Raw genomic sequence first — 19,745 nt, 5'->3', positions numbered from 1 at the left:
ACTCAATTTTTGAGGTGGAAAGAACTTTGCCAAGAAGGCATTAACTAGCTTTTCCCAAGAGTCCAGGCTTTCTTTAGGTTGTGAGTCCAACCATGTCCTAGCTCTATCTCTTACAGCAAAAGGGAATAGCATAAGTCTGTAGACTTCAGGGTCAACCCCATTAGTCTTGACAATGTCACAGATTTGCAAGAATTCAGCTAAAAACTGATGAGGATCTTCCAATGGAAGTCCATGGAACTTGCAATTCTGTTGCATTAAAGAAACTAATTGAGGCTTAAGCTCAAAGTTGTTTGCTCCAATGGCAGGGATAGAGATGCTTCTCCCATAGAAGTCGGGAGTAGGTGCAGTAAAGTCACCCAGCACCTTCCTTGCATTGTTGGCATTGTTGTTGTTTTCGGCTGCCATGGGTTCTTCTTCTTTGAAGATTTCTGTTAGGTCCTCTACAGAGAATTGTGCCTTAGCTTCTCTTAGTTTTCGCTTCAAGGTCCTTTCAGGTTCAGGATCAGCCTCTACAAGAATGCTTTTGTCTTTGCTCCTGCTCATATGAAAGAGAAGAGAACAAGAAAATGTAGAATCCTCTATGTCACAGTATAGAGATTCCTTGAGGTATCAGAGGAAAAGAAAAATAGAAGGCAGAAGTAGAAGAATTCGAACTTATCAAGAGAGATGGAGTTCGAATTGTTCATTAAGGAATAGTGTTAGTCCATAAATAGAAGGATGTGAGAAGAGGGGAAGAAATTTTCGAAAATTAAGTAAAAGATTTTTGAAAACATTTTGAAAAACTTTAGTTGATTTTCGAAAACGATGATTGAGAAAGAAGTAAAGTGATTTTTGAAAAAGATTTTGAAATAAGAAATTAAAAAGATATGATTGAAAACTATTTTGAAAAAGATGTGATTGAGAAGATATGATTTGAAAAACATTTTAAAAAGATTTGATTTTAAAAATTAATAACTTGGCTAACAAGAAAAGATATTATTCAAACATTAAACCTTTCTCAACAGAAAAGGCAACATACTTGAAATGTTGAATCAAATCATTAATTGATAGCAAGTATCCTTAAAAATAGAAAGAAATTGATTTTGAAAAAGATTTGATTGAAAAGATTTGAGTTGAAAAAGATTTGATTTTGAAAAGATTTTGAAAACTAAAAAAAAATTTGATTTGAAAACAAAATCTTCCCTCTTGTGCCATCCTGGCGTTAAACGCCCAGAATGATGCACATTCTGGCGTTTAACGCCCAAAACTCTACCCTTTTGGGCGTTAAACGCCCAGCCAGGTACCCTGGCTGGCGTTTAAACGCCAGTCTGTCTTCCTCACTGGGCGTTTTGAATGCCCAACTTTTTCTGTGTAATTCCTCTGCGGTATGTTCTGAATCTTCAATTCTCTGTATTATTGACTTGAAAAGACACAAATTAAAAATATTTTTGGATTTTTAATAATGAGGAATAATCAAAATGCAACTAAAATCAAATAACAATGCATGCAAGACACCAAACTTAGTAGTTTGTATACTACTGACACTGACAAAATGAGAATGCATATGAGACACATAAACACTCAAGTCAAGAGAATTTAAAAATCAGAGCAATGAAACCATCAAGAATAACTTGAAGATTAATGAAGACACATGCATGAATGCAAAAAGAACAAAAACATGCAATTGACACCAAACTTAAAATGAGACTCTAGACTCAAACAAGAAATTTTTGGATTTTATGATTTTCTAAATTTTTTGTGCTTTTTCGAAAATTAAGTGGAAAAAAAAATAAAGGTATCAAAATTCTTAATGAGAATTCCAGGAATCATGCAATGTTAGTCTAAAGCTTCAATCTAAAGAAATTAGACATGGCTAGTGATGAGCGGATAATTTGTACGCTTTTTGGCATTGTTTTTAGTATGTTTTTAGTATGATCTAGTTAGTTTTTAGTATATTTTTATTAGTTTTTAGTTAAAATTCACTTTTCTGGGCTTTACTATGAGTTTGTGTGTTTTTCTGTGATTTCAGGTATTTTTTGGCTGAAATTGAGGGACCTGAGCAAAAATCTGATTCAGAGACTGAAAAGGACTGCAGATGCTGTTGGATTCTGACCTCCCTGCACTCGAAGTAGATTTTCTGGAGCTACAGAAGCCCAATTGGCGCGCTCTCAACGGCGTTGGAAAGTAGACATCCTGGGCTTTCCAGCAATATATGATAGTCCATACTTTGCCCAAGATTTGATGGCCCAAACCGGCGTTCAAAGTCACCCTCAGAAATCCCAGCGTTAAACGCCGGAACTGGCACCAAAATGGGAGTTAAACGCCCAAACTGGCATAAAAGCTGGCGTTTAACTCCAGGAAGAGTCTCTACACGAAAATGCTTCATTGCTCAGCCCAAGCACACACCAAGTGGGCCCGGAAGTGGATTTTTATGTCATTTACTCATCTCTGTACACCCTAGGCTACTAGTTCTCTATAGGTAGGACCTTTTACTATTGTATTTTTCATCTTTTAGACATCTAGTTCTTAGATCAGATCTTGGTTCTTCTGGTTCCCTCTCTGGGACCGAAGCCAATGATCACTCTTGTTCTTATGTGTTTTCAACGGTGGAGTTTCTACACATCATAGATTAAGGTGTGGAGCTCTGCTGTACCTCGAGTATTAATGCAATTACTATTGTTCTTCTATTCAATTCCGCTTGTTCTTGTTCTAAGATATCACTTGTTCTTCAACTTGATGAATGTGATGATCCGTGACACTCATCATCATTCTCACCTATGAACGTGTGATTGACAACCACCTCCGTTCTACCTTCGATTGGGTGAATATCTCTTGGATTCCTGATACACGATGCATGGTTGATCGCCTGACAACCGAGTGCTCGCCTGACAAACGAGCCAGCCATTCCATGAGATCAGAGTCTTCGTGGTATAGGCTAAAACTGATGGCGGCATTCAAGAGAATCCGGAAGGTCTAACCTTGTCTGTGGTATTCTGAGTAGGATTCAATGATTGAATGACTGTGACGTGCTTCAAACTCCTGAAGGCGGGGCGTTAGTGACAAACGCAAAAGAATCACTGGATTCTATTCCGGCCTGATCGAGAACCGACAGATGGATAGCCGTGTCGTGACAGGGTGCGTTGAACATTTCCACTGAGAGGATGGGAGGTAGCCACTGACAACGGTGAAACCCTTGCTTAAGCTTGCCATGGAAAGGAAGAAGAAGGATTGGATGAAGACAGTAGGAAAGCAGAGAGACGGAAGGGAAGGCATCTTCATACGCTTATCTGAAATTCCTACCAATGAATTACATAAGTATCTCTATCTTTATCTTTATGTTTTATGCATTTATCACCATACCCATTTGAGTTTGCCTGACTAAGATTTACAAGGTGACCATAGCTTGCTTCATACCAACAATCTCTGTGGGATCGACCCTTACTCGCGTAAGGTTTATTACTTGGACGACCCAGTACACTTGCTGGTTAGTTGTGCGAAGTTGTGTTTATGCCATGGTATTGAACACCAAATTTTTGGATTCATTACCGGGGATTATTTGATTTGTGAAAAGTATTGATCACAATTTCGTGCACCAAGTTTTTGGCACCGTTGCCGGGGATTGTTCGAGTATGGACAACTGACGGTTCATCTTGTTGCTTAGATTAGGTATTTTTTTCTTCAGAGTTCTTAAGAATGAATTCTAGAGTTTCATGATGATTTGTTGAAATCTGGCTGGCTGAAAGGCCATGTCTAATTTCATTGGACCGAGGTTTCAACTTATCATCACAAGAGCTTGTTGATTTCTATCAATCTTGCTTTTGGAGCAGTGATCTGCTAAGGCTTGGCTGGCCATTGGCCATGTCTAGTGTTTTGGACCGAAGCTTTCTTTGAAAGCTTGGCTGGCTGTGAAGCCATGTCTAATTCCTGGACCGGAGTCTTAGACTAGCATTGCACTGATTCCTGGAATTCTCATTAAGAATTTTGATATCTTTTTCCACTTAATTTTCGAAAATCACACAAAAAATTACAAAATCATAAAATCCAAAAATTTCTTGTTTGAGTCTAGTGTCTCATTTTAAGTTGGTGTCAATTGCATGGATTCATTCATGTGTCCTAAGTGATTTTCAAAGTTATTCTTGATGATTTACTTGCTCTGATCTTTGAATTCTATTGACTTGAGTGTTTCGTGTGTCTCATATGCATTCTCATTTTGTTAGTGTCAGTAGTATACAAACTTCTAAGTTTGGTGTCTTGCATGCATTGTTATTTGATTTTAGTTGCATTTTGATTATTAAAAATCCAAAAATATTTTTAATTTGTGTATTCTCAAGTCAATAATACAGAGAATTGAAGATTCAGAACATACAGCAGAGGAATTACACAGAAAAAGCTGGGCGTTCAAAATGCCCAGTGAAGAAGGACAGACTGGCGTTTAAACGCCAGCCAGGGTACCTGGTTGGGCGTTTAACGCCCAAAAGGGTATAGTTTTGGGCGTTAAACGCCAGAATGTGCACCATTCTGGGCATTTAACGCCAGGATGGCACAAGAGGGAAGATTCTGTTTTCAATGCAAATTTTTTTCAAGTTTTCAAAGTTTTTCAAAATCAAATCTTTTTCAAATCATATCTTTTCAATCATATGTTTTCAAAATCAATTTCTTTCTATTTTCAAAGATACTTGCTATCAATTAATGATTTGATTCAACATTTCAAGTATGTTGCCTTTTCTGTTGAGAAAGGTTTAATGTTTGAATCATATCTTTTCTTGATAGCCAAGACATTGATTTTCAAAATCAAATCTTTTTAAAATGTTTTTCAAATCATATCTTCTCAATCACATCTTTTTAAAACCAATCATATCTTCTTAACCACATCTTTTTCAAAATAGTTTTCAATCAAATCTTTTTGATTTCTAATATTAAAATCTTTTTCAAAAATCACTTGATTTCTTTTCCACTCTTATTTTCGAAAATCAATTAGTGTTTTTCAAAAATGTTTTCAAAATCTTTCACTCAATTTTCGAAAATTACTTCCCTTCTTCTCACATCCTTCTATTTATGGACTAACACTATTCCTTAATGCAAAATTCGAACTCTATCTTCTTTGATAAGTTCGAATTTTCTACTTCTGTCTTCTATTTTTCTTTTCCTCTAACACCTAAAGGAATCTCTATACTGTGACATAGAGGATTCCACATTTTCTTGTTCCCTTCTCTTTCTTATGAGCAGAAGCAAGGACAAAAGCATTCTTGTTGAGGCTGATCCTGAACCTGAAAGGACCTTGAAGAGAAAACTGAGAGAAGCCAAAGCACAACTCTCTGTAGAGGACCTAACAGAAATCTTCAAAGAAGAAGAACCTATGGCAGCCGAAAACAACAACAATGCCAACAATGCAAGGAAGGTGCTGGGTGACTTTACTGCACCTACTCCCGACTTCTATGGGAGAAGCATCTCTATCCCTGCCATTGGAGCAAACAACTTTGAGCTTAAGCCTCAATTAGTTTCTTTAATGCAACAGAATTGCAAGTTCCATGGACTTCCATTGGAAGATCCTCATCAGTTTTTAGCTGAATTCTTGCAAATCTGTGACATTGTCAAGACTAATGGGGTTGACCCTGAAGTCTACAGACTTATGCTATTCCCTTTTGCTGTAAGAGATAGAGCTAGGACATGGTTGGACTCACAACCTAAAGAAAGCCTGGACTCTTGGGAAAAGCTAGTTAATGCCTTCTTGGCAAAGTTCTTTCCACCTCAAAAATTGAGTAAGCTTAGAGTGGAAGTCTAAACCTTCAGACAGAAGGAAGGAGAATCCCTCTATGAAGCTTGGGAAAGATACAAACAATTAATCAGAAAGTGTCCCTCTGATATGCTTTCTGAATGGAGCATCATAGGTATTTTCTATGATGGTCTCTCTGAACTATCCAAAATGTCTTTGGATAGCTCTGCTGGAGGCTCTCTTCATCTGAAGAAGACGCCTATAGAAGCTCAAGAGCTAATTGAAATGGTTGCAAATAACCAATTCATGTACACTTCTGAAAGAAATCCTGTGAACAATGGGACTAGTCAGAAGAAAGGAGTTCTTGAGATTGACACTCTGAATGCCATATTGGCTCAAAACAAAATATTGACCCAACAAGTCAATATGATTTCTCAAAGTCTGTCTGGAATGCAAAATGCACCAAGCAGTACTAAGGAAGCTTCATCTGAGGAAGAAGCTTATGATCCTGAGAACCCTTCAATGGAAGAGGTGAATTACATGGGAGAATCCTATGGAAACACCTATAATCCTTCATGGAGAAATCATCCAAATTTCTCATGGAAAGATCAACAGAGACCTCAACAAGGTTTCAACAACAATAATGGTGGAAGAAACAGGTTTAGCAATAGCAAGCCTTTTCCATCATCTTCTCAGCAACAGACAGAGAATTCTAAGCAGAATACCTCTGACTTAGCAACCATGGTCTCTGATCTAATCAAAACCACTCAAAGTTTCATGACTGAAACAAGGTCCTCCATAAGAAATTTGGAGGCACAAGTGGGTCAGCTGAGCAAGAAAATTACTAAACTCCCTCCTAGTACTCTTCCAAGCAATACAGAAGAAAATCCAAAAGGAGAGTGCAAAGCCATCAACATGGCCGAATTTGGAGAGGAGGAAGAGGCAGTGAACGCCACTGAGGAAGACCTCAATGGATGTCCACTGGCCTCCAATGAGTTCCCCAATGAGGAACCATGGGAATCTGAGGCTCAAAATGAGACCATAGAGATTCCATTGGACTTACTTCTGCCATTCATGAGCTCTGATGAGTATTCTTCCTCTGAAGAGGATGAGTATGTCACTGAAGAGCAAGTTGCTAAATACCTTGGAGCAATCATGAAGCTAAATGACAAGTTATTTGGAAATGAGACTTGGGAGGATGAACCCCCTTTGCTCACCAAAGAACTGGATGACTTGTCTAGGCAGAAACTGCCTCAAAAGAGACAGGATCCTGGGAAGTTTTCAATACCTTGTACCATAGGCACCATGACCTTCAAGAAGGCCTTGTGTGACTTAGGGTCAAGTGTAAACCTCATGCCTCTCTCTGTAATGGAGAAGTTAGGGATCTTTGAGGTGCAAGCTGCAAAAATCTCACTAGAGATGGCAGACAATTCAAGAAAACAAGCCTATGGACTTGTAGAGGATGTTCTGGTAAAAGTTGAAGACCATTACATCCCTACTGATTTTATAGTCCTAGAGACTGGGAAGTGCATGGATGAATCCATCATCCTTGGCAGACCCTTCCTAGCCACAGCAAAGGTTGTGATTGATGTTGATAGAGGAGAGTTGATCATTCAAGTGAATGCAGAATCCTTGGTGTTTAAGGCCCAAGGATATCCCTCTGTCACCATGGAGAGGAAGCATGAAGAGCTCCTCTCAAAACAGAGCCAAACAGAGCCCCCACAGTCAAACTCTAAGTTTGGTGTTGGGAGGCCACAACCAAACTCTAAGTTTGGTGTTGAACCCCCACATTCAAACTCTAAGTTTGGTGTTGGGAGGTTCCAACATGGCTCTGAGCATTTCTGAGGCTCCATGAGAGCCCACTGTCAAGCTACTGACAATAAAGAAGCGCTTGTTGGGAGGCAACCCAATGTTATATTTTATCTATTTTCTTTTGTTATTTTATGTTTTTTTTTGTAGGTTGATGATCATGAGAAGTCACAAAATCAATGAAAAAAGCAAAAACAGAATGAAAAGTAGAAAGAAAAACAGCACACCCTGGAGGAGAGCGTACTGGCGTTTAAACGCCAGTGAGGCTAGCTGTTGGGCGTTTAACGCCCAGTCTGGCACCATTCTGGGCGTTTAACGCCAGAAAGGGGCACCAGACTGGCGTTAAACGCCAGAAAAGGGCAAGAAGCTGGCGTTAAATGCTAGAAATGGGCACCAGCCCGGCGTTTAACGCTAGAATTGGCACAAAACGAGATTTTGCTTGCCATTTGGTGCAGGGATGACTTTTCCTTGACACCTCAGGATCTGTGGACCCCACAGGATCCCCACCTACCCCACCACTCTCTCTCTTCTTCTTCACCCATTCACCAATCACCTCAACACCTCTTCCCCAAAAACCCTTCACCTATCAAATCCCATCTTTCTCTTCACCACTCACATCCATCCTTCATAAAACCCCACCTACCTCACCATTCAAATTCAAACCACTTTCCCACCCAAACCCACCCATACATAGCCGAACATCACCCTTCCCCCTCTCCTATATAAACCCTCCTTCACTCCTTCATTTTCACACAACCTAAATACCACTTCTCCCCCCTTTGGCCGAAAACAAAAGCCATTCCCATCTTCCTCATTTCTTCTTCTTCTACTCTTTTCTTTCTTCTTTTGCTCGAGGACGAGCAAACCTTTTAAGTTTGGTGTGGTAAAAGCATTGCTTTTTGTTTTTCCATAACCATTTATGGCATCCAAGGCCAGAGAAACCTCTAGAAAGAGGAAAGGGAAGGCAAAAGCTTCTACCTCCGAGTCATGGGAGATGGAGAGATTCATCTCAAGGGTGCATCAAGACCACTTCTATGAAGTTGTGGCCTTGAAGAAGGTGATCCCCGAGGTCCCTTTTTCACTCAAAAAGAGTGATTATCCGGAGATCCGACATGAGATCCAAAGAAGAGGTTGGGAAGTTCTTACCAACCCCATTTAACAAGTCGAAATCTTGATGGTTCAAGAGTTCTATGCCAATGCATGGATCACCAAGAACCATGATCAAAGTGTGACCCCGGATCCAAAGAATTATCTTACTATGGTTCGGGGGAAATACTTGGATTTTAGTCCGGAAAATGTAAGGTTGGCATTCAACTTGACCATGATGCAAGGAGATGAACATCCTTACACTAGAAGGGTCAACTTTGATCAAAGGTTGGACCAAGTCCTCACAGTCATATGTGAAGAGGGCGCCCAATGGAAGAGAGATTCAAGAAGGAAGACGGTTCAATTGAGAAGGCATGACCTCAAACCCGTGGCTAGAGGATGGTTGGAGTTTATCCAACGCTCAATCATTCCCACTAGCAACCGGTCCGAAGTTACCATAGACCGGGCTATCATGATTCATAGCATCATGATTGGAGAAGGAATAGAAGTTCATGAGGTTATAGCTCAAGAGCTTTATAAGGTGGCGGACAAGTCCTCCACCTTGGCAAGGTTAGCCTTCCCTCATCTCATTTGTCACCTCTGTTATTCAGTTGGAGTTGACATAGAGGGAGATATCCCTATTGATGAGGACAAGCCCATCACTAAGAAAAGGATGGAGCATACAAGAGACCCCACTCATCATGAGATCCCTGAGATTCCTCAAGGGATGCACTTTCCTCCACAAAACTATTGGGAGCAACTAAACACCTCCATAGGAGAATTGAGTTCCAACATGGGACAACTAAGGGTGGAGCATCAAGAACACTCCATCATCCTCCATGAAATTAGAGAAGATCAAAGAATCATGAGAGAGGAGCAACAAAGACAAGGAAGAGACATTGAGGAGCTCAAGTACTCCATAGGATCTTCAAGAGGAAGAAAGAGCCGCCATCACTAAGGTGGACCCGTTCCTTAATTTCCTTGTTCTTTATTTTCCTGTTTTTCGAATTTTAGTGCTTATGTTTGTCTATGTTTGTGTCTTGTGATCATTAGTGTCTTAGTGTCTATGCCTCAAAGTTATGAATGTCCTATGAATCCATCACCTTTCTTGAATGAAAAATGTTCTTAATTGAAAAAGAGAAGAATTACATGAATTTTAAATTTTATAACAGTTTAATTATTTTGATGTGGTGGCAATATTTTTGTTTTCTGAATGTATGCTTAAACAGTGCATATGTCTTTTGAATTTGTGGTTCATGAATGTTGGCTCTTGAAAGAATGATGAAAAAGGAGACATGTTACTGAGGATCTGAAAAATCATAAAAATAATTCTTGAAGCAAGAAAAAGCAGTGAATATAAAAAAAAAGAAAAAGAGAGAAAATTTCGAAAAAAAAAAGAGAAGAGAAAAAGAAAGAAAAAGAAAGAAAAATAAAAGAAATAAAGTTGTGATCCAAGGCAAAAAGAGTGTGCGTAAGAACCCTGGACACCTCTAATTGGGGACTCTAGCAAAGCTGAGTCACAATCTGAAAAGGTTCACCCAGTTATGTGTCTGTGGCATGTATGTATCCGGTGGTAATACTGGAAGACAGAGTGCTTTGGGCCACGGCCAAGACTCAATAAGTAGCTATGTTCAAGAATCATCATACTTAACTAGGAGAATCAATAACACTATCTGGATTCTGAGTTCCTAAAGAAGCCAACCATTCTGAATTTCAAAGGATAGAGTGAGATGCCAAAACTGTTCAGAGGCAAAAAGCTAAAAGCCCCGCTCATCTGATTAATACTGATCTTCATAGATGTTTTTGGAATTCATTGCATATTCTCTTCTTTTTATCTTATTTGATTTTCAGTTGCTTGAGGACAAGCAACAATTTAAGTTTGGTGTTGTGATGAGCGGATAATTTGTACGCTTTTTGGCATTATTTTTAGTATGTTTTTAGTATGATCTAATTAGTTTTTAGTATATTTTTATTAGTTTTTAGTTAAAATTCACTTTTCTGGGCTTTACTATGAGTTTGTGTGTTTTTCTGTGATTTCAGGTATTTTCTGGCTGAAATTGAGGGACCTGAGCAAAAATCTGATTCAGAGACTGAAAAGGACTGCAGATGCTGTTGGATTCTGACCTCCCTGCACTCGAAGTGGATTTTCTGGAGCTACAGAAGCACAATTGACGCGCTCTCAACGGCGTTGGAAAGTAGACATCCTGGGCTTTCCAGCAATATATGATAGTCCATACTTTGTCCAAGATTTGATGGCTCAAACCGGCGTTCAAAGTCACCCTCAGAAATCCCAGCGTTAAACGCCGGAACTGGCACCAAAATGGGAGTTAAACGCCCAAACTGGCATAAAAGCTGGCGTTTAACTCCAGGAAGAGTCTCTACACGAAAATGCTTCATTGCTCAGCCCAAGCACACACCAAGTGGGCCCAGAAGTGGATTTTTATGTCATTTACTCATCTCTGTACACCCTAGGCTACTAGTTCTCTATAAGTAGGACCTTTTACTATTGTATTTTTCATCTTTTGGACATCTAGTTCTTAGATCAGATCTTGGTTCTTCTGGTTCCCTCTCTGGGACCGAAGCCAATGATCACTCTTGTTCTTATGTATTTTCAACGGTGGAGTTTCTACACATCATAGATTAAGGTGTGGAGCTCTGCTGTACCTCGAGTATTAATGCAATTACTATTGTTCTTCTATTCAATTCCGCTTGTTCTTGTTCTAAGATATCACTTGTTCTTCAACTTGATGAATGTGATGATCCGTGACACTCATCATCATTCTCACCTATGAACGTGTGATTGACAACCACCTCCGTTCTACCTTCGATTGGGTGAATATCTCTTGGATTCCAGATACACGATGCATGGTTGATCGCCTGACAACCGAGTGCTCGCCTGACAAACGAGCCAGCCATTCCGTGAGATCAGAGTCTTCGTGGTATAGGCTAAAACTGATGGCGGCATTCAAGAGAATCCGGAAGGTCTAACCTTGTCTGTGGTATTCTGAGTAGGATTCAATGATTGAATGACTGTGACGTGCTTCAAACTCCTGAAGGTGGGGCGTTAGTGACAAACGCAAAAGAATCACTGGATTCTATTCCGGCCTGATCGAGAACCGACAGATGGATAGCCGTGTCGTGACAGGGTGCGTTGAACATTTCCACTGAGAGGATGGGAGGTAGCCACTGACAACGGTGAAACCCTTGCTTAAGCTTGCCATGGAAAGGAAGAAGAAGGATTGGATGAAGACAGTAGGAAAGCAGAGAGACGGAAGGGAAGGCATCTTCATACGCTTATCTGAAATTCCTACCAATGAATTACATAAGTATCTCTATCTTTATCTTTATGTTTTATGCGTTTATCACCATACCCATTTGAGTTTGCCTGACTAAGATTTACAAGGTGACCATAGCTTGCTTCATACCAACAATCTCTGTGGGATCGACCCTTACTCGCGTAAGGTTTATTACTTGGACGACCCAGTACACTTGCTGGTTAGTTGTGCGAAGTTGTGTTTATGCCATGGTATTGAACACCAAGTTTTTGGATTCATTACCGGGGATTATTTGATTTGTGAAAAGTATTGATCACAATTTCGTGCACCAAGGCTAGCCAAGCTTCCGCAGGACATTGCATTCAAGAGCTAAATTGATGAGAATCAATCAGCTTTGGTGATGATAAGAACATCACTTTGAAACACTAGAATTCATTCTTAAGAACTCTAAAGAAAAATACCTAATCTAAGCAACAAGATGAACCGTCAGTTGTCCATACTCGAACAATCCCTGGCAACGGCGCCAAAAACTTGGTGTACGAAATTGTGATCAATACTTTTCACAAATCAAATAATCCCCGGTAATGAATCCAAAAACTTGGTGTTCAATACCATGGCATAAACACAACTTCGCACAACTAACCAGAAAGTGTACTGGGTCGTCCAAGTAATAAACCTTACGCGAGTAAGGGTCGATCCCACAGAGATTGTTGGTATGAAGCAAGCTATGGTCACCTTGTAAATCTTAGTCAGGCAAACTCAAATGGATATGGGTGATATACGAATAAAACATAAAGATAAAGATAGAGATACTTATGTAATTCATTGGTGGGAATTTCAGATAAGCGTATGAAGATGCTTGGTCCCTTCCGTCTCTCTGCTTTCCTACTGCCTTCATCCAATCCTTCTTACTCCTTTCCATGGCAAGCTTATGCAAGGGTTTCACCGTTGTCAGTGGCTACCTCCCATCCTCTCAGTGGAAATGTTCAACGCACCCTGTCACGGCACGGGTATCCATCTGTCGGTTCTCAATCAGGCCGGAATAGAATCCAGTGATTCTTTTGCGTCTGTCACTAACGCCCCGCCTTCAGGAGTTTGAAGCTCGTCACAGTCATTCAATCATTGAATCCTACTCAGAATACCACAGACAAGGTTAGACCTTCCGGATTCTCTTGAATGCCGCCATCAGTTCTAGCCTATACCACGAAGACTCTGATCTCACGGAATGGCTGGCTCGGTTGTCAGGCGAGCGCTCGGTTGTCAGGCGATCAACCATGCGTCGTGTATCAGGAATCCAAGAGATATCCACCCAATCTAAGGTAGAACGTAGGTGGTTGTCAGGCACACGTTCATAGGTGAGAATGATGATGAGTGTCACGGATCATCACATTCATCAAGTTGAAGAACAAGTGATATCTTAGAACAAGAACAAGCGGAATTGAATAGAAGAACAATAGTAATTGCATTAATACTCGAGGTACAGCAGAGCTCCACACCTTAATCTATGGTGTGTAGAAACTCCACCGTTGAAAATACATAAGAACAAGGTCTAGGCATGGCCGAATGGCCAGCCTCCCAATGATCTAAGATAGCCTCAGAACAAAGATAACTACCAAGATCTGATCTAAGAACTAGATGTCTAAAGATGAAAATACAATAGTAAAAGGTCCTATATATAGAGAACTAGTAGCCTAGGGTGTACAGAGATGAGTAAATGACATAAAAATCCACTTCCGTGCCCACTTGGTGAGTGCTTGGGCTGAGCATTGAAGCATTTTCGTGTAGAGACTCTTCTTGGAGTTAAACGCCAGCTTTTATGCCAGTTTGGGCGTTTAACTCCCACTTTGGTGCCAGTTCCGGCGTTTAACGCTGGAAATTCTGAGGGTGACGTTGAACGCCGGTTTGGGCCATCAAATCTTGGGCAAAGTATGAACTATCATATATTGCTGGAAAGCCCAGGATGTCTACTTTCCAACGCCGTTGAGAGCGCGCCAATTGGGCATCTGTACCTCCAGAAAATCCACTTCGAGTGCAGGGAGGTCAGAATCCAACAGCATCTGCAGTCCTTTTTAGTCTCTGAATCAGATTTTTGCTCAGGTCCCTCAATTTCAGGTCCCTCAATTGCTAGGCACGAGAGTTCCCACGCATACGCGTGGTTGACGCGTGCGCATAGATTGGCTAATTTTCAATCCACGCGTTCGCGTGCAGGACGCATACGCGTCGATGAGTTTTGGGCCATCCACGCGTGCGCGTGGAGTGCACGTACGCGTGGCCCTGTTTTCATCCCAAAGTTGATTTTTGAGTTTTAAAAGCCAAATCTCATACTTCTAAGCCTCTGATCTCACCACTTATGTCTTAGATCTTTATAATATGCCTAGCAATTAGAAAAGGAGCTAGGGGATGTAGTAACTTGCGAGTGAAGCAAGGGAAAAATGAATGATCAATGAGGATCAAAGATGATTATGTGGGAGGCAGAGGATGGCGGTGGAAGTGCTTGTTATGCCATGGGCCGAAAGGCCGTAATTGTTAATGAAATGGCTGGTTATGGATTTAACCGTGAGCCAGATGGCTGGTTATGGATTTAACCGTGAGCCGGGTGGCTGGATTATTGCCGTGTTACAGTGGAGCCATGATTATGGCTAAGAATAAATGCATATATATGTTGTTGAATGAATTGTGAATGTTGCACTTCCATTATCGGAGATGAGAGTTTCCCTGGGAGAAACAGTGGCTAGCCACCACGTGCTCCAGGTTGAGACTTGAAGCTCTTTTGACCCTATGTCGTCAGGGTGGCCGGGCACTGTGAAAGCCCCGATGAGCTCACCCCCATAAATATTCACCAGTGAGGGTGATGGATATGGATCATGATTATGATCAAGTTTATATTGAGTATAACTCGAGTTGGGGAGACACGACAGAGGGACAGTCCAATGGTTAACTACCAGGACTTGTCCGGTTGGCTCTATAACCAACAGATGATATCATCAGCCACTAGGGATAGGTATTCATCATATGCATACTATATGAATTGTTTGAGATTGCCTATTTGACTGCATATTACTTGCTAATTGTCTAAATACCTTATCTGTTCCTATTTGTATATCTCTTGTTTGATATAACCGTGTTTGCTACATTATACTCCTGATGGTGGTTGGGAGGTTTGAAGGAATTGGAAAGGGAAGTATTAGTTAGACTGAAGAATCTTTAGTCAGATGCCCTTATATGGTTTAGCTTGTTTATAAGCTTTGATATTATCTGGAGGAAGTTCTAGGATTGCCTTCGGCTTTCCTCTATTATTATGTATTATATATGTGGAAGCTATTACCATGCTGGGGACCTCTGGTTCTCACCCATGCGGATTTTGTGGTTTTCAGATGCAGGACGTGAGGTTTCTCGCTGAGGCCTGCTGGAGACTTCTGGATTACCGAAGATCCTTTGTTCTTGGGGACTCTGTTTAGTTTATATGTTTTGCTTAGATACTTTTATCTCCATTAAATAATATAAACTGTGATGACTCCTCTTATGGGAGATTTTGGAGAATAGTTTTTATGTATTTGTGTCCCTTTGGGTTTCCTTTGGGGTTTTCCTTATTTTATCATATGTATATATTGCTATGCTCGGACCGGTTATCTTCGCAGCCGGATTTTGAGTCTTGATATTCCTGTTTTTGACCCTCCTTTGTATATATATATAATCTCGCGTTGGTTATCCTTGTTCGTTACGTTATCGATCAGAGTGTTGCACGTTTGAGTTGCGATTTTTGTTTACCCCTTTTTCTATAAAGGCTCCTAGTTATAATCAATCATTTATACTACTACACATATTAAATTTTTATTTTAGAGGTCGTAATACCTTGCCATTTCTGAATTATGACTTAAGCATAAGACTCTGTATGGTAGGGTGTTACAGGCATAAGAATGTCTTCAGATTGAGAACAACAATAACATAAATAAAAGGAAGCAATATTAAACTGAAATATGTTAAATAACATTAATTTAAAAGAGTAATCTGTAATATGGAACAGTTCATAAATTAAATTGGGATGAATAAAAATAAAGAACCTGGGATTGAGAGTCACTCCTAAAACTAAGAGAAGTCCTAAATCCTAAATCCTAATCCTAAAGAGAGAGAGAGGAGAGAACCTCTCTCCCTAAAAACTACATCTAAAATATGAAAAGTGAATTATGAATAGCCTCCTCAAGTCTCCTTTCGAAGGATGCATTCCTCGACTTCATAACCTTTGGTCTCTGACTTCTGGACTTGGATTTGGGCCAAAAAGGCTTCAGAATCCGCTATGAGCGTTTCTGCAATTTCTGGTGCGTGGCCTCTGTCACGCGTCCGCGTGGGTCACGCGGTCGCGTCATTCGGAGTTCTCCTTGTCACGTGGTCGCGTCATTCTCGCGTCCGCGTCGTATGCGATTTGCTCAAGTCGCGCGGTCACGTCAGTCATGCGGCCGCGTCGTTTTGTCTTCGCTTCTGGCACGCGATCGCGTCATCCATGCGATCGCGTGGATGCTAGTTTCTTCAAAATTCCGTTTTGCGCTTTCCTTCCATTTTTTTATGTTTCCTTTTCCATCCTTTAAGTCATTCCTGCCTTAGAAGATCTGAAACTACTCAACACACTAATCATGGCATCGAATGGAATTAAAGGTGATTAAAATAATTAATTTAAAAGCATAGGAAACATGTTTTTCACATACATCACATAATAAGGAAGGAGAAGTAAAACCATACAATTAATATGAATAAGTGGGTGAAGGATTGAATAAATCACTCAGATTAAGCATAAAATATATCATAAAATATGGGTTTATCAACCTCCCCACACTTAAGTAATAGCATGTCCTCATGCTATGTCCAAGGTAAAAAGTAAGGTTTTGAAGTGGTTGAATGCCATGCAATGCAATTCTAATCTAAATGCAACTAACTAAATGCATGATGCAATTCTAATTTCATTCACTCATATATAAAGCTTACATGTAGTTAAATCAATTCACATTCTCAAGGAGTCATATATATATATATATATATATATATATATATATATATATATATATATATATATATATATATATATATATATATAGCCAACCTTAGATAATGATAAAGCATTTTTACAATTGAGATGGGAGAGAAAAACATTTAATAAACTTGCAAGACAATTAGTAATTTAAGCAGAGATATATGTTAATGAGTTAGTGAACCCTCACTTGATTTTGTGTTTACTCTCTAGTCACTCAGTGTTTATTGGGTTAATCACTCTATTCTTCTTTTTATCCTTATTTTCTATAACTTTGTTTTTCATCTAACCAATCAACAATTATAAAATATAGACATACCAAAAATCATGAGGTCTTTAATTAAGGTTGTAATGGGGCCAAGGTAAAGGTAAGGGTATATGTATAAGGCTAAGTGAGCTAATAAGTGAATCCTTAATTAGTCTAAGATCTCACCTAACACACATAATTTCTAAAGTAAAGCTTCTTTACCCATTTTTCCATAATTCCCACTTTTTATGTCACATGCTCATATTTTGTTCTATACCATGTGCATTTGCTTTAATTTGCATTTTTGTTTTTTTTGTTTTTGATGCACATGGTAATTAATTATTTTAATTCTACATGAGCGTGTTTCCCAAAAATTCTTAATTTCTTTTCAACTTTTCTACCCTTGTTTTTGTCATCCATGTTCCCATAAAGTTTCCCCACTCTTAATTAATTATACAATTTCTATCTTAAGCTAACCAAGGATTCAACTTGGGATTTTATTTTATTTTTCTGCTTAAGGCTAGTAGTGTGGCTAAATAGAATAAAAGGGGATTAAAAGGTTCAAAGGGGCTAACAAGGATGGCATAAAAGGTAGGCTTTATTTGGGATAGTGAGTTAAAATCAAACAAGGCCTCAATCACTCTCTTGGTATGTATCTATATTTTATAACTGGACATATAGATTAAAACAAAGTAAAGAACACCAGAATAGAAAAGAAGAGCGGAACACACAGGAATAAAATATTATGGTTTAAATGTAACCATACAATTAAGCTCAAAACTCACAGGCTGTATGTTCTCAAACTCATAAATCATATATCACTCATGTATGTCATGGAAATTTAGTTAAAATTTCCCATTATTCTCATAAAAAAATTGTCTTAGGTGGCCTTTAAGGTTTTAGTGTTCCTCCTTGATGAAATGTTGTCAACTTAACTATATGATGTAATGCTCTATATACAGGGTTTATGGATTTAAATCTGTTATGTTCAATTTTCTAGCTTACTTCCTTTTTATATTTTTCAATTTAGACTATGCTATCTTATGCTAAAAAGGGTAAACTATACTAATCAATTCACTAATAAGTTAGAATTGCAAACTAAACTAAATAACTAAAATAAACTAAATTGCTAAAAAAATGAACTAAAAATGCAAAATGCAGAAATAGAGTAGAAATACATCAAAGTAGCAATGTATAAGTACTCAGAAAATAACAATAAAAAGAAAAATACAGAAAAATATCCAGAATAAAAGAAAAAGAGATGTAGTGGTTCACCAAAATAAAACGCTAGAGATGGCGACCTCCCCACACTTAAAGTGAAGCATCGTCCCTGATGCTCAGTCAAACTGGGTGTGAAGGGGTGTCATCACTGGTAGGGATGGTAGCTGGAGTCCCGGTGGTAGTGGGCTGAGGATCTGGCTGCTGTAGAGGAGGTGCTGACTGGATCGGAATTTCAGGATCTGCGGCCTCAATCTGATGTGGAATCTCTACCTGGGGAGCACCTTGCTCTGTGCCTGCCTGCGGATGGGTCTCCTCTTGGTGCTCATCTGCCTCCTCCTCGGATGGCTCTGATGGTGAGTCAGGCTCAGAGGGGATGTCACTGCCCTGCCAGATCATCAGCTTCAAATGCTCATACCGGCACCGATTACAGCGCTCCATCTGATCAAGCTGTCGAAATAAGCAGTGCACGAGGCGGTAGACTGGCTCTGAGGTAGGTGGAGGTGCAGTGGTGGCAGCAGGGGTAGCTGTGGAAGAAGAGGGTCCGACAGACGGTGGGGCTGTCTCATCAGTAGCAGTGAAAGGTGGTGGTCTGTAGCCCAAAGCAAGGAAGTTCCTACTGTGAGGAATGATCTTCCTGTAGTCCGCAGCCGGTGGTCTCTCATCGGCATCCTCCCATGGCACGTCAGCTCGACGGCCTAGCTGTGTAACCAGATAAGGGAAGGGAAGAGTGCCTCGGACGTGGACCTTGGCCATATAATGCCGGATAAAGCATGGCAAATACAGGTCCTTACCCTCCATCACACACCATAGGAGGGTGATCATAGCAGCTAGAATCTCTGTCTCATGAGTACTCGACATCACATAATTACTCAGGATTTGATGCCATAACTGAGCCTTATCATTTAGGTACGCCCGCTTGATACCCTTGGGCAAGGTGGTGTCCTGACCCATCTCCCAAGGAACAGTCGGGTCCAGGGCTATCCTTGCCTTGACAGCATCCCAATCAAACCTCAAGAAATGCATGTCCTCCTAAGCCTTTTTGTAACCATCAGGCTGATCGGACTTAGGTGGGAGCTGTAGGATGTCCTCTATAGCCTCTTCAGTGACCAGAATCTGCTTGCCTCGCAGGTTCACTGCATCTAGGGTAGTGATATAGAAGTTGCAGTAGAATTCCCTAACCCAAGATGCATTGACCTTTGTCAGTGCTCTTTCCAGAAAGAACCAGCCTCTTTGTTTGATTTGCTCAGTGGTGTATTGCTGGAGTTCTCCTGGGATCCTCAGAGTCCTCTCCAGGTATAGGTTTCTGGAGTCTGCAAATGCCGGATACTTCAGCTCACAGTACCGGTTTGCAAATTTGATGGAATCATTTGCAGGGAGCAGCTGGTCAGCTTTTTC

General features: G+C 40.1%; 1 non-coding gene across 1 annotated transcript; it reads right to left on the bottom strand.

Annotated features, from left to right (window-relative positions):
* Nucleotides 1-5,740: 5,740 nt before the first annotated feature.
* LOC112799169 (small nucleolar RNA R71) lies at nt 5,741-5,848 on the bottom strand. The gene has a single exon (XR_003200747.1). It is a non-coding gene; the product is annotated as a small nucleolar RNA R71 (small nucleolar RNA).
* Between the last annotated feature and the right edge of the window lie 13,897 nt (nt 5,849-19,745).

The sequence above is a fragment of the Arachis hypogaea genome, chromosome 4 (assembly GCF_003086295.3).
Source record: "Arachis hypogaea cultivar Tifrunner chromosome 4, arahy.Tifrunner.gnm2.J5K5, whole genome shotgun sequence".
Taxonomy (NCBI): Eukaryota; Viridiplantae; Streptophyta; class Magnoliopsida; order Fabales; family Fabaceae; genus Arachis; species Arachis hypogaea.
Note: the sequence above shows the minus strand (reverse complement) of the source record. Positions and strands in the feature narration are given on the sequence as shown.